We start from the raw sequence: 13663 nt of genomic DNA, 5'->3' as shown, positions 1-13663 counted from the left end.
TTTCCCTCCTTCTTACTTATACATAAGAAAACTCACCAGGGTATGTTTTAAGTTTTTGTGGGGTTCAACAATGGAGAAATTAAAGAGAGATTATATGTATAAAGAGAAGATAAATGGCGGTAAAGATGTTCCCAACCTTCTTTTATTCTTTTATGTTAAATATTTCTGCTTTTGTTTTAAACTTTTAAATACGGATGGAATTTTTAGTTGCTTTCTTAAATATGCAGCAGGTATGATTTTTAAACATTGGTTCCGGGTTCCTTTGAATTCACCTGTATTATTATGTCCCCCAAAGCACTATGTGGTACTTGAAAAGGCAATTAGATCCTTCCGCCTGAAAGAGGTCAACTCTGAAATATTGGGGAATCAAAAACAGGTTACCAAGGTTTTAAAGAAAAATGATGAAATTGTTTTATCTGTTTCAAATTTTTCCCAGCAAAAATCTAAGAAAGTGTGGCGCAATGTGTTTGGGAAGTATCTTGCAAATGTCCACAAAGACCTCTCTTGGGCCATTGTCCACCAGTGCCTCCCCACGCGTGAATTCCAACATAAAAGGGGGATGTTGGCACGGGGGAAATGCCCGAGGAACTCATGCTGCAATGATGAGACCATATTACATGTGTTTTGGAATTGCCCCTATGCGCAAGAGCTCTGGAAAACAGTAGGACCTCTTTTTAAGCAAGTTGGGGATCTTAAGAATTTTAATTATCAAATGGTTTTATATGGTCTTTTTATTTGTCCATCCATAAAACAGTTTGAAATTTGTTGGATGATAATTAATTGTTTGAAAAATGCTATTTGGAAATGCAGAAATATTTTACTTTTTAAAACTGATGTTATCGATGTTAAAACCTGTATTCGAATTGCTTTTAGTCAAATGTATATTTATTTTTTAAGAGATAAAAAATATCTCGGAAATGAAAAAGCAATGTTAATTTGGGGGTTTAAACAATGGAATAATATTGTCAAGTAATTCTGTCAAATTTACTTGTCAAGAAATGTGAAAATATTATTTTCCTGTTTTAGTTCTGTAATTTATTATTATTGATTTTTTCTGATGATGTAATTATTTTTGTTGTTAATAAACTATTTAAAATCGGAAATCGGCAATGGCTAATTTGCCATAGTGCCTAGGCAAAGGGATATGGGACTGACAGCTCTTGTCATAGAAGGCTGTGGGTCTTCCTATTCTTTGTATGGCAAGGAGGAATCTATAGTAGGCAAAAGGCTATGTTGTTTGACAGGCAGTCTTTAACATGGATTGGAAAGTCCTCTTGTGATTGGTCAACTTTGACCGATATGGAAATGAAGAAGACTTTGCCATTTTTTTCTCTCCCTATGGTATTACGGGATAGCGGCAATGTCAAATTGTCATAGAGTCTAGGCAAAGAGCTATGTTGTTGACAGGCAGTCTTTGACCTGGATTGGAAAGTCCTCTTGTGATTGGTCAACTTTGACCGATATGGAAATGAAGAAGACTTTGCTGTTTTTCTCTCCCTATGGTATTACGGGATAGCGGCAATGTCAAATTGTCATAGAGTCTAGGCAAAGGGCTACGTTGTCGACAGGCAGTCTTTGACCTGGATTGGAAAGTTCTCTTGTGATTGGTCAACTTTGACCGATATGGAAATAAAGAAGACTTTGCCGTTTTTTCTCTCCCTATGGTATTACGGGATAGGGAAGTTGAGGCTTACTAGGCACAGGTCAACACATGTCCATGTGTTGGAATGTTAGATTTTATCATGGGAGTGCTTAGGCAATGGCTAATTTGTCATAGAGCCTAGGCAAAGGGATATGGGAATGACAGCTCTTGTCATAGAAGGCTGTGGGTTTTCCTATTCTTTGTATGGCAAGGAGGAATCTATAGTAGGCAAAAGGCTATGTTGTTTGACAGGCAGTCTTTAACATGGATTGGAAAGTCCTCTTGTGATTTGTCAACTTTGACCGATATGAAATGAAGAAGACTTTGCCGTTTTTTCTCTCCCTATGGTATTACGGGATAGGGAAGTTGAGGCTTACTAGGCACAGGTCAACACATGTCCATGTGTTGGAATGTTAGATTTTATCATGGGAGTTTTTAGGCAATGGCTAATTTGCCATAGAGCCTAGGCAAAGGGATATGGGACTGAAAGCTCTTGTCAAAGAAGAGTTTGCCGTTTTTTCTCTCCCTATGATATCACGGGATAGCGGCAATGTCAAATTGTCATAGAGTCTAGGCAAAGGGCTATGTTGTTGACAGGCAGTCTTTGACCTGTATTGGAAAGTCCTCTTGTGATTGGTCAACTTTGACCGATATGGAAATGAAGAAGACTTTGCCATTTTTCTCTCCCTATGGTATTACGGGATAGGGAAGTTGAGGCTTACTAGGCACAGGTCAACACATGTCTATGTGTGGGAATGTTAGATTATATCATGGTTTGATGTTCCACACATTGTCGTTTCTCGGTTTTTTGGTTAAGTGTGAATGGTAGCAATACTTGACACCTTGGCTGATTAGAATTCTGAGACCCCCTCCTCTGCCTTGGCGGGATCGCCCACCATATGGTGGACTTCACCTGCATGCTGCAATTGGGGAGGGGGCATTCCTCGGAGAAATGAGAGACGACGCCCCGCTGTTATCCTGATTGATGGGATAGTAATTTCTTGCTTCTTGGCCATTTTGGTTCTCGGAGACCCCCCTCCTCTGCCTTCGCAGGATCGCCCACTTTTAGTGGACTTCACCTGCATGCTGCAATTGGGGAGGGGGCATTCCTCTGATTAACAAGTCGCAATCCCTTTTTTCACTGACGAGTGCTGGTCTGCCCTTCGATCATCATGGATCCTGATTCCGATGTAGTTCCTGCCTATGCTCGGCTAAAGAACACCGTTCGGATCCAGTACAAAGACGGAGGAGCAGATGTTCGTGGACTCAGATACGTGGTGGAGGATATTCTTTTCAATCTTTTCTCCATCCAAAAGACTGAGGTATTGTCAATACAGGACTATCCTAAAAGAGGAATTTTTGATATTACTTTCACTGAAGAAGGAATATACAAAGACTTTGTTCGCAAAGCCGAAACCTCAAAAGGAAGTCCTGTCCTAAAGGGTATACATGTAATACCACATTTTCCAGACGAAAGCGTTATTTTAGTGGTTAAAATGTATTCCCCTTTTGTCCCAGAACATGTAATTCGAACCTTTTTAGGGAATTTTTTCAAAGACATTAAAAACCTGGGTAAAATTAGCAATCAATTTGGTTTCTGGACTTGTAAATGGCGGTACCAAGTTACTTTTGTTAAAGACCCAAATGGATACGAAGGGAAGAAACACCCCCCTAGCAGAATTAGGTTGGGAACTGTAAATGGAGATTTGTTTTACACAGGAATGCCACTTTTCTGCCGAAAGTGTAAACAGCATGGACACCTGCAGGAGGACTGTGAAGCTCTCTGCACAAGGTGTGGCAGCCAGGAACATCCGGACAAGGAGTGTCCTAAAGGTAAAAGTAAGGACTGTAGACTGTGTTTAAAGACTGGTCATCTTTTCTGGGACTGCCCTCTAAGAGCACCCAAACCTGTCTCTGCTTTGCCTGTTCCTGTTTCTGTTCCTGTGTCTACTCCAGTGGTGGTGTCCTCAGCTCCTGTGGCCCAACCTCCTCCTTCGGAAGAGCAGTCAACGGCAGACAAGGATACAGAGTTATCTGATCCAATTGAGGAAGAGTTCCAACCTGTTTTGACCTCCAAAAAGAAGAAGCGTAAACAGAAACGAATGGCAGCCAGCGGACAGCAGACGAGAGTACCCCCCCTTGTTGTAGGGGTTGCTGGGAAGTCGGATGATGCTGAACCAGCTGCCATTCAATTACCAGAGATAAACCCAGAGGTTAAAACTAAAAGACGGCGTACTGCAAAAGACAAGCAGGATGAGCCCTGCCAAAGTACAGAAGGTGAGCAGTCAGTTACAGTCCCTTCTTCTTTCAGCACAGAGGAAAAGGGCCCTGAGACTTCCATGATCCCTGAGACTTCAGTGAGCCAGCTGGCAAAAATTCCTTCAGTGATGCAAACACCCAACTTGAACCCAGAAGACCCTTTGGTGGGAGGTGATGGGGTTGGGGAAGGGACATCCTTTTTCCAGGAAGGAAAAAAGACAGCTGACGAAGAAAATGTAGGGTCTGTTTTGTCACATTATGGGCCAGCTCCTTTTTTTGAGGGTTTTTTTGATATCAGTGAGAGTGGAAGTTCTCCAACATCAACACTCTGCACTGTTGAATCTGGGGAAATAGAAGAATCTAGTTCCGGTGACATGGATTGTCTGACCGGTGAAAATGAGGAGGTTTAAATGGTCTTTTTTATGGCTTTTAATTAATTGAGATGTCATCGGTTAATGGTATTTCTTTTAATGTAAGAAGGTTAAAGTCCAAGGTTCGAAGATCTGCTCTTTTTAGCTTTTTATCTGTTTTAACCGCATCTGTATTCTTTTACAGGAGTGTGGCATTCCGCATAGCTTGAATTATAAAAAATATGAAGATGACTGGGTATATGGGCCTTCAGTGTGGTCTGGCTCCAATACATCTTCTTGTGCGGGAATTGCCATACTTTTTAAGGGAAATTTTACTGTGGATTTTAAACAAGAAATTTTACCAGGCAGGATTTTATTGGTTAAAGTTTTTATTGATGGTGTCAAATGGCAATTTTTAAATGTTTATGGGTCACCAGATAGGGTAGAAAGATCTGAAATGTTGGAAATTTTACCTTTATTTATTGATAATTCTTGCCCTTTGGTTTTAGCTGGTGATTTTAATTGTATTCTTAAGGGGGAAAAACGTTTTAAACAATCTAAAAACCGGAGTTATGACAAAACATCTGCAATGTTAAAAAATATTGTTTCTGATTTTAACTTAAATGATGTTTATAAGCTTTGTAATAAGGATTTACCGGAAGAAGATGGAGTTACCTGGAGCAATTCCTTGTGTAGCTCCAGGATAGATTTTGTTTTTACCTCCAAAAATGTTCAACCAATTTCTTGTAAACTTTTAACCAATGTTTTTTCCGATCACAAGATTTTATCTTTTGGTATCAAAACAGGTACTAAAAGTTTTAAGGGAAAACCTGCTTGGAAAATGAATATATCCCTTTTAGATGATGTAACGGTTATAACAGATTTTAAAAAGTTTTATGAAAATTGTAAGAAAAGGAAAAATGCAAATACTTCATATTGTATATGGTGGGAACAAATGAAAAAAAAGATAAAACATTTTTTCATTAAAGTTGGCATTCGGAAGGCTAAGCAAAGAAGGGATTTCTTTGCTACTCTTAATTGTCGCTTAGAAGCACTTTATAAAATGGAAAGCTGTGGTATTGAGGTTTCAAGTGACATTGTGGAATTAAAAAAGGAAATTTCTAAATGTCTGAAACAAAAAGGTAAAGAAATCATTTTCAATTCAAGAGTCAAACATATAGAAGAAAATGAAACATGTTCCAGATATTTTTTTAAGAAAAAAGTTGAAAATCGTGGTTTTATTAATAATGTTGATGGGGTATCAGATTCACAAGGTATTATAAGGAAGGTTCAGGAATTCTATTCTGATCTTTTTAAGGAAAAAAAAATTGATGAGTATTTTGTTGAAGATTCATTAAAACAAATTGAGCATAAACTGGATGATGTTTCTCAAAGGTTTTTATCCAGGTCTTTAAACAAACAGGAGGTTTTAGATGCAATTAAAGGTTTTAAAAAAGGTAAAGTCCCCGGGGACGATGGTATACCAATTGAATTTTATGTGGTTTTTTATGATATTCTTAAAGAAGATTTATTATCAATGTTTTTAGAGGTTTTTAATTCAAATATTCTACCAGTGTCATGGAAAAAAGGTGTAGTCACGCTATTGCATAAAAAAGGTGATAAATCAAACTTAAAAAATTGGAGACCAGTAACTTTGTTGAATTGTGACTACAAAATTTTTGCAAAAATATGCGCAAACCGATTAAAAATGGTTATTGAAAAAGTTGATTCACGCAAACCAAGTCTGTGGCGTTCCAGGTAGAAGTGTATGGGAAAACCTTAATCTCATAAAGGATATCATTGAGGATGCTAAAGATAGGAAAGATAACCTTGCAATTTTGTCGGTGGATTTCGAAAAAGCTTTTGATATGGTTTCACATTCTTATCTTTTTAAAGTTTTAAGTCATATGGGTATTCCAGAGTCATTTTTATTGTGTGTAAAATCCTTTTATACTGACTGTTCAAGTAAGATTTTAGTCAATGGTTTTACAACAAAAGACATTTTTTTTAAGTCTGGAGTAAAACAGGGATGTCCTTTGTCACCTTTACTTTTTATATGTGCTCTAGAACCTTTGTTATGCTCAATTCGTAAAGACAAACAAATACGTGGTGTGTCTTTGCCGGGTGGAGGTGGGATAGAAGCAAAAATATCTGCTTATATGGATGATGTGATTTTCTTTTGTAAAGATAGCCTTTCGTTGAAAAAAGTTTTAAGGCAAATCCAGTTTTTTTCTTGTGCTTCCGGTTTTAAAATTAACTTAAATAAGTAAGAGTTTAATTTTGAACCTTGGAAATCTGGATTTAAGGGACGTCCCGGTGGCCTGTATCAGAAAAAATTACAAATTTAGGGTGTTATTTTTGATGGTTTTCAACAATGGTCTTGGCAAGCTGGGATCTTGTAGCAAAAAGATAAATCAAAAAGTTTTGTATGTGGGGTTTGAGGACTCTGTCAATGGAAGGAAAAATGTTAATTAATCAAAATGGTCATTTTACCAATTTTTGCTGTATTTAAGTCTGGTTTTCCCTCCCCAGAATATCTTCTAAAAAAAATTACAAGGGTTTGTTTTACTTTCTTTTTGGAGTTCAAAAGCTGAAAAACTCAAAAGAGAAATTGTGGTAAAAACAAAGAAAAAGGGGGAAAAGATTTTCCAGATTTTAAGGCATTTCTTTTACTTAGATTTTTTACTATGTGTCTAAAGCTCTTTTCAAAGATAACTATGGTCCTTTTTTATCCGTTTTAATACTGGTTTTTTTATGAGAAAATGTGGTTGGTGTTTTAAAACGGTTTTGAGTTGTCCATATGCTTTTGAGTTACCAAAAAGCTACAAGATTTTGAAAATTGTGTCTTTATACAACTTAAAGGAAAAGTGGGTCTTCCTATTCTTTGTATGGCAAGGAGGAATCTATAGTAGGCAAAAGGCTATGTTGTTTGACAGGCAGTCTTTAACATGGATTGGAAAGTCCTCTTGTGATTGGTCAACTTTGACCGATATGGAAATGAAGAAGACCTTGTCCGTTTTTTCTCTCCCTATGGTATTACGGCATAGCGGCAATGACAAATTGTCATAGAGGCTAGGCAAAGGGCTATGTTGTTGACAGGCAGTATTTAACATGGATTGGAAAGTCCTCTTGTGATTGGTCAACTTTGACTGATATGGAAATGAAGAGGACTTTGCCGTTTTTTCTCTCCCTATGGTATTACGGCATAGCGGCAATGTCAAATTGTCATAGGGTCTAGGCAAAGGGCTAAGTTGTTGACAGGCAGTCTTTAACATGCATTGGAAAGTCCTCTTGTGATTGGTCAACTTTGACCGATATGGAAAAGAAGAAGACTTTGCCGTTTTTTCTCTCCCTATGGTATTACGGGATAGGGAAGTTGAGGCTTACTAGGCACAGGTCAACACATGGGTATGTGTTGGAATGGTAGATTTTTATCATGGGAGTGCTTAAGCAATGGCTAATTTGCCATAGAGCCTAGGCAAAAAGGATATGGGACTGACAGCACTTGTCATAGAAGGCTGTGGGTCTTCCTTTTCTTTGTATGGCAAGGAGGAATCTATAGTAGGCAAAAGGCTATGTTGTTTGACAGGCAGTCTTTAACATGGATTGGAAAGTCCTCTTGTGATTGGTCAACTTTGACCGGTATGGAAATGAAGAAGACTTTGCCGTTTTTTCTCTCCCTATGGTATTACGGCATAGCGGCAATGTCAAATTGTCATAGAGTCTAGGTATAGGGCTATGTTGTTGACAGGCAGTCTTTAACATTGATTGGAAAGTCCTCTTGTGATTGGTCAACTTTGACCGATATGGAAATGAAGAGGACTTTGCCGTTTTTCCTCTCCCTATGGTATTACGGCATAGCGGCAATGTCAAATTGTCATAGAGGCTAGGCAAAGGGCTATGTTGTTGACAGGCAGTCTTTAACATGGATTGGAAAGTCCTCTTGTGATTGGTCAACTTTGACCGATATGGAAAAGAAGAAGACTTTGCCGTTTTTTCTCTCCCTATGGTATTACGGCATAGCCGCAATGTCAAATTGTCATAGAGGCTAGGCAAAGGGCTATGTTGTTGACAGGCAGTCTTTAACATGGATTGGAAAGTCCTCTTGTGATTGGTCAACTTTGACCGATATGGAAATGAAGAAGACTTTGACGTTTTTTCTCTCCCTATGGTTATACGGGATAGGGAAGTTGAGGCTTACTAGGCACAGGTCAACACATGGCTATGTGTTGGAATGTTAGATTTTATCATGGGAGTGCTTAGGTAATGGCTAATTTGCCATAGAGCCTAGGCAAAGGGATATGGGACTGACAGCTCTTGTCATAGAAGGCTGTGGGTCTTCCTATTCTTTGTATGGCAAGGAGGAATCTATAGTAGGCAAAAGGCTATGTTGTTTGACAGGCAGTCTTTAACATGGATTGGAAAGTCCTCTTGTGATTGGTCAACTTTGACCGATATGGAAATGAAGAAGACCTTGTCCGTTTTTTCTCTCCCTATGGTATTACGGCATAGCGGCAATGACAAATTGTCATAGAGGCTAGGCAAAGGGCTATGTTGTTGACAGGCAGTCTTTAACATGGATTGGAAAGTCCTCTTGTGATTGGTCAACTTTGACTGATATGGAAATGAAGAGGACTTTGCCGTTTTTTCTCTCCCTATGGTATTACGGCATAGCGGCAATGTCAAATTGTCATAGGGTCTAGGCAAAGGGCTAAGTTATTGACAGGCAGTCTTTAACATGGATTGGAAAGTCCTCTTGTGATTGGTCAACTTTGACCGATATGGAAATGAAGAAGACTTTGACGTTTTTTCTCTCCCTATGGTTATACGGGATAGGGAAGTTGAGGCTTACTAGGCACAGGTCAACACATGGCTATGTGTTGGAATGTTAGATTTTATCATGGGAGTGCTTAGGTAATGGCTAATTTGCCATAGAGCCTAGGCAAAGGGATATGGGACTGACAGCTCTTGTCATAGAAGGCTGTGGGTCTTCCTATTCTTTGTATGGCAAGGAGGAATCTATAGTAGGCAAAAGGCTATGTTGTTTGACAGGCAGTCTTTAACATGGATTGGAAAGTCCTCTTGTGATTGGTCAACTTTGACCGATATGGAAATGAAGAAGACCTTGTCCGTTTTTTCTCTCCCTATGGTATTACGGCATAGCGGCAATGACAAATTGTCATAGAGGCTAGGCAAAGGGCTATGTTGTTGACAGGCAGTATTTAACATGGATTGGAAAGTCCTCTTGTGATTGGTCAACTTTGACTGATATGGAAATGAAGAGGACTTTGCCGTTTTTTCTCTCCCTATGGTATTACGGCATAGCGGCAATGTCAAATTGTCATAGGGTCTAGGCAAAGGGCTAAGTTGTTGACAGGCAGTCTTTAACATGCATTGGAAAGTCCTCTTGTGATTGGTCAACTTTGACCGATATGGAAAAGAAGAAGACTTTGCTGTTTTTTCTCTCCCTATGGTATTACGGGATAGGGAAGTTGAGGCTTACTAGGCACAGGTCAACACATGGCTATGTGTTGGAATGGTAGATTTTTATCATGGGAGTGCTTAGGCAATGGCTAATTTGCCATAGAGCCTAGGCAAAGGGATATGGGAATGACAGCGCCTGTCATAGAAGGCTGTGGGTCTTCCTATTTTTTGTATGGCAAGGAGGAATCTATAGTAGGCAAAAAGCTGTGTTGTTTGACAGGCAGTCTTTGACATGGATTGGAAAGTCCTCTTGTGATTGGTCAACTTTGACCGATATGGAAATGAAGAAGACTTTGTCGTTTTTTCTCTCCCTATGGTATTTCGGGATAGCGGCAATGTCAAATTATCATAGAGTCTAGGCAAAGGGCTATGTTGTTGACAGGCAGTCTTTAACATGGATTGGAAAGTCCTCTTGTGATTGGTCAACTTTGACCGATATGGAAATGAAGAGGACTTTGACGTTTTTTCTCTCCCTATGGTTATACGGGATAGGGAAGTTGAGGCTTAATAGGCACAGGTCAACACATGGCTATGTGTTGGAATGTTAGATTTTATCATGGGAGTGCTTAGGTAATGGCTAATTTGCCATAGAGCCTAGGCAAAGGGATATGGGACTGACAGCTCTTGTCATAGAAGGCTGTGGGTCTTCCTATTCTTTGTATGGCAAGGAGGAATCTATAGTAGGCAAAAGGCTATGTTGTTTGACAGGCAGTCTTTAACATGGATTGGAAAGTCCTCTTGTGATTGGTCAACTTTGACCGATATGGAAATGAAGAAGACTTTGCTGTTTTTTCTCTCCCTATGGTATTACGGCATAGCGGCAATGTCAAATTGTCATAGAGTCTAGGCAAAGGGCTATGTTGTTGACAGGCAGTCTTTAACATGGATTGGAAAGTCCTCTTGTGATTGTTCAACTTTGACCGATATGGAAATGAAGAAGACTTTGCCGTTTTTTCTCTCCCTATGGTTATACGGGATAGGGAAGTTGAGGCTTACTAGGCACAGGTCAACTCATGGCTATGTGTTGGAATGTTAGATTTAATCATGGGAGTGCTTAGGCAATGGCTAATTTGCCATAGAGCCTAGGCAAAGGGATATCGGACTGACAGCTCTTGTCATAGAAGGCTGTGGGTCTTCCTATTCTTTGTATGGCAAGGAGGAATCTATAGTAGGCAAAAGGCTATGTTGTTTGACAGGCAGTCTTTAACATGGATTGGAAAGTCCTCTTGTGATTGGTCAACTTTGACCAATATGGAAATGAAGAAGACTTTGCCGTTTTTTCTCTCCCTATGGTATTACGGCATAGCGGCAATGTCAAATTGTCATAGAGTCTAGGCAAAGGGCTATGTTGTTGACATTCAGTCTTTAACATGGATTGGAAAGTCCTCTTGTGATTGGTCAACTTTGACCGATATGGAAATGAAGAAGACTTTGCCGTTTTTTCTCTCCCTATGGTATTACGGCATAGCGGCAATGTCAAATTGTCATAGAGTCTAGGCAAATGGCTATGTTGTTGACAGGCAGTCTTTAACATGGATTGGAAAGTCCTCTTGTGATTGGTCAACTTTGACCGATATGGAAATGAAGAGGACTTTGCCGTTTTTTCTCTCCCTATGGTATTACGGCATAGCGGCAATGTCAAATTGTCATAGAGGCTAGGCAAAGGGCTATGTTGTTGACAGGCAGTCTTTAACATAGATTGGAAAGTCCTCTTGTGATTGGTCAACTTTGACTGATATGGAAATGTAGAAGACTTTGCCGTTTTTTCTCTCCCTATGGTTATACGGGATAGGGAAGTTGAGGCTTACTAGGCACAGGTCAACACATGGCTATGTGTTGGAATGTTAGATTTTATTATGGGAGTGCTTAGGCCATGGCTAATTTGCCATAGAGCCTAGGCAAAGGGATATGGGACTGACAGCTCTTGTCATAGAAGGCTGTGGTTCTTCCTATTCTTTGTATGGCAAGGAGGAATCTATAGTAGGCAAAAGGCTATGTTGTTTGACAGGCAGTCTTTAACATGGATTGGAAAGTCCTCTTGTGATTGGTCAACTTTGACCGATATGGAAATGAAGAAGACTTTGCCGTTTTTTCTCTCCCTATGGTATTTCGGGATAGCGGCAATGTCAAATTGTCATAGAGCTTTGGCAAAGGGCTATGTTGTTGACAGGCAGTCTTTAACATGGATTGGAAAGTCCTCTTGTGATTGGTCAACTTTGACCGATATGGAAATGAAGAAGACTTTGCCGTTTTTTCTCTCCCTATGGTATTTCGGGATAGCGGCAATGTCAAATTGTCATAGAGTCTAGGCAAAGGGCTATGTTGTTGACAGGCAGTCTTTAACATGGATTGGAAAGTCCTCTTGTGATTGGTCAACTTTGACCGATATGGAAATGAGGAAGACTTTTCCGTTTTTTCTCTCCCTATGGTATTACGGGATAGGGAAGTTGAGGCTTACTAGGCACAGGTCAACACATGGCTATGTGTTAGAATGGTAGATTTTTGTCATGGGAGTGCTTAGGCAATGGCTAATTTGCCATAGAGCCTAGGCAAAGGGATATGGGACTGACAGCTCTTGTCATAGAAGGCTGTGGGTCTTCTTATTCTTTGTATGGCAAGGAGGAATCTATAGTAGGCAAAAGGCTATGTTGTTTGACAGGCAGTCTTTAACATGGATTGGAAAGTCCACTTTGATTGGTCAACTTTGACCGATATGGAAATGAAGAAGACTTTGCCGTTTTTTCTCTCCCTATGGTATTACGGGATAGGGAAGTTGACGCTTACTAGGCACAGGTCTACATATGGGTATGTGTTGGAATGGTAGATTTTTATCATGGGAGTGCTTAGGCAATGGCTAATTTGCCATAGAGCCTAAGCAAAGGGATATGGGACTGACAGCTCTTGTCATAGAAGGCTGTGGGTCTTCCTATTCTTTGTATGGCAAGGAGGAATCTATAGTAGGCAAAAGGCTATGTTGTTTGACAGGCAGTCTTTAACATGGATTGGAAAGTCCTCTTGTGATTGGTTAACTTTGACCGATACTGAAATGAAGAAGACTTTGCCGTTTTTTCTCTCCCTATGGTATTACGGGATAGGGAAGTTGAGGCTTACTAGGCACAGGTCAACACATGACTATGTGTTGGAATGTTAGATTTAATCATGGGAGTGCTTAGGCAATGGCTAATTTGCCATAGAGCCTAGGCAAAGGGACATGGGACTGACAGCTCTTGTCATAGAAGGCTGTCGGTCTTTCTATTCTTTGTATGGCAAGGAGGAATCTATAGTAGGCAAAAGGCTATGTTGTTTGACAGGCAGTCTTTAACCCTTTCACTGCCAGACGTTTTGTCCTAGATGCGAACATCTACTGCCAAGCAGTTTTTAGATATTTTGCACTCTTTCACTTTAAGGGCCTTTCCTGGGGTCGTCTTTTAGTTAACCCAGGAAAACAATATATTGTTTTTTTCCGGACAACCTGAACTTTCACAATATGTAAGAATTTTGGTGTAATTCTACTTCTGTAAAAAAATATTGGATTCTAAGTGTTAAATAAAATGAAAAAAATCATGTTTCACGAAGAACAATCACATATATCAGAAACATCATTCATTTTATGTACGAGAACACAGCCGATTTAGAAAGGTCTATGTCTCCTGAACGCGACAATACCAAATATATATAGTTTTATGGAGATTTCTCACTTGTATAGCTCAAAATCTACAAGCAGTACACAACCAAATTTCCAAAGCACCGCTCCCCAAACGGCATACTTTTGATTTCAAGGCCAAACATTTCGCTAACAGTATGTTTACCCTAGAAAACTACCCATTACTAGAAAGAACAGATTCTGGTGAATCAAAAATGGGTAGAAATATCTTTGTACTCCAAACTACCAAGTTGCAATTGTTTCCTAAAGTTATAATGTTTTATA

This window comes from Xenopus laevis, chromosome 5L (genome assembly GCF_017654675.1).
Source record: "Xenopus laevis strain J_2021 chromosome 5L, Xenopus_laevis_v10.1, whole genome shotgun sequence".
Classification (NCBI taxonomy): Eukaryota; Metazoa; Chordata; class Amphibia; order Anura; family Pipidae; genus Xenopus; species Xenopus laevis.
Note: the sequence above shows the minus strand (reverse complement) of the source record.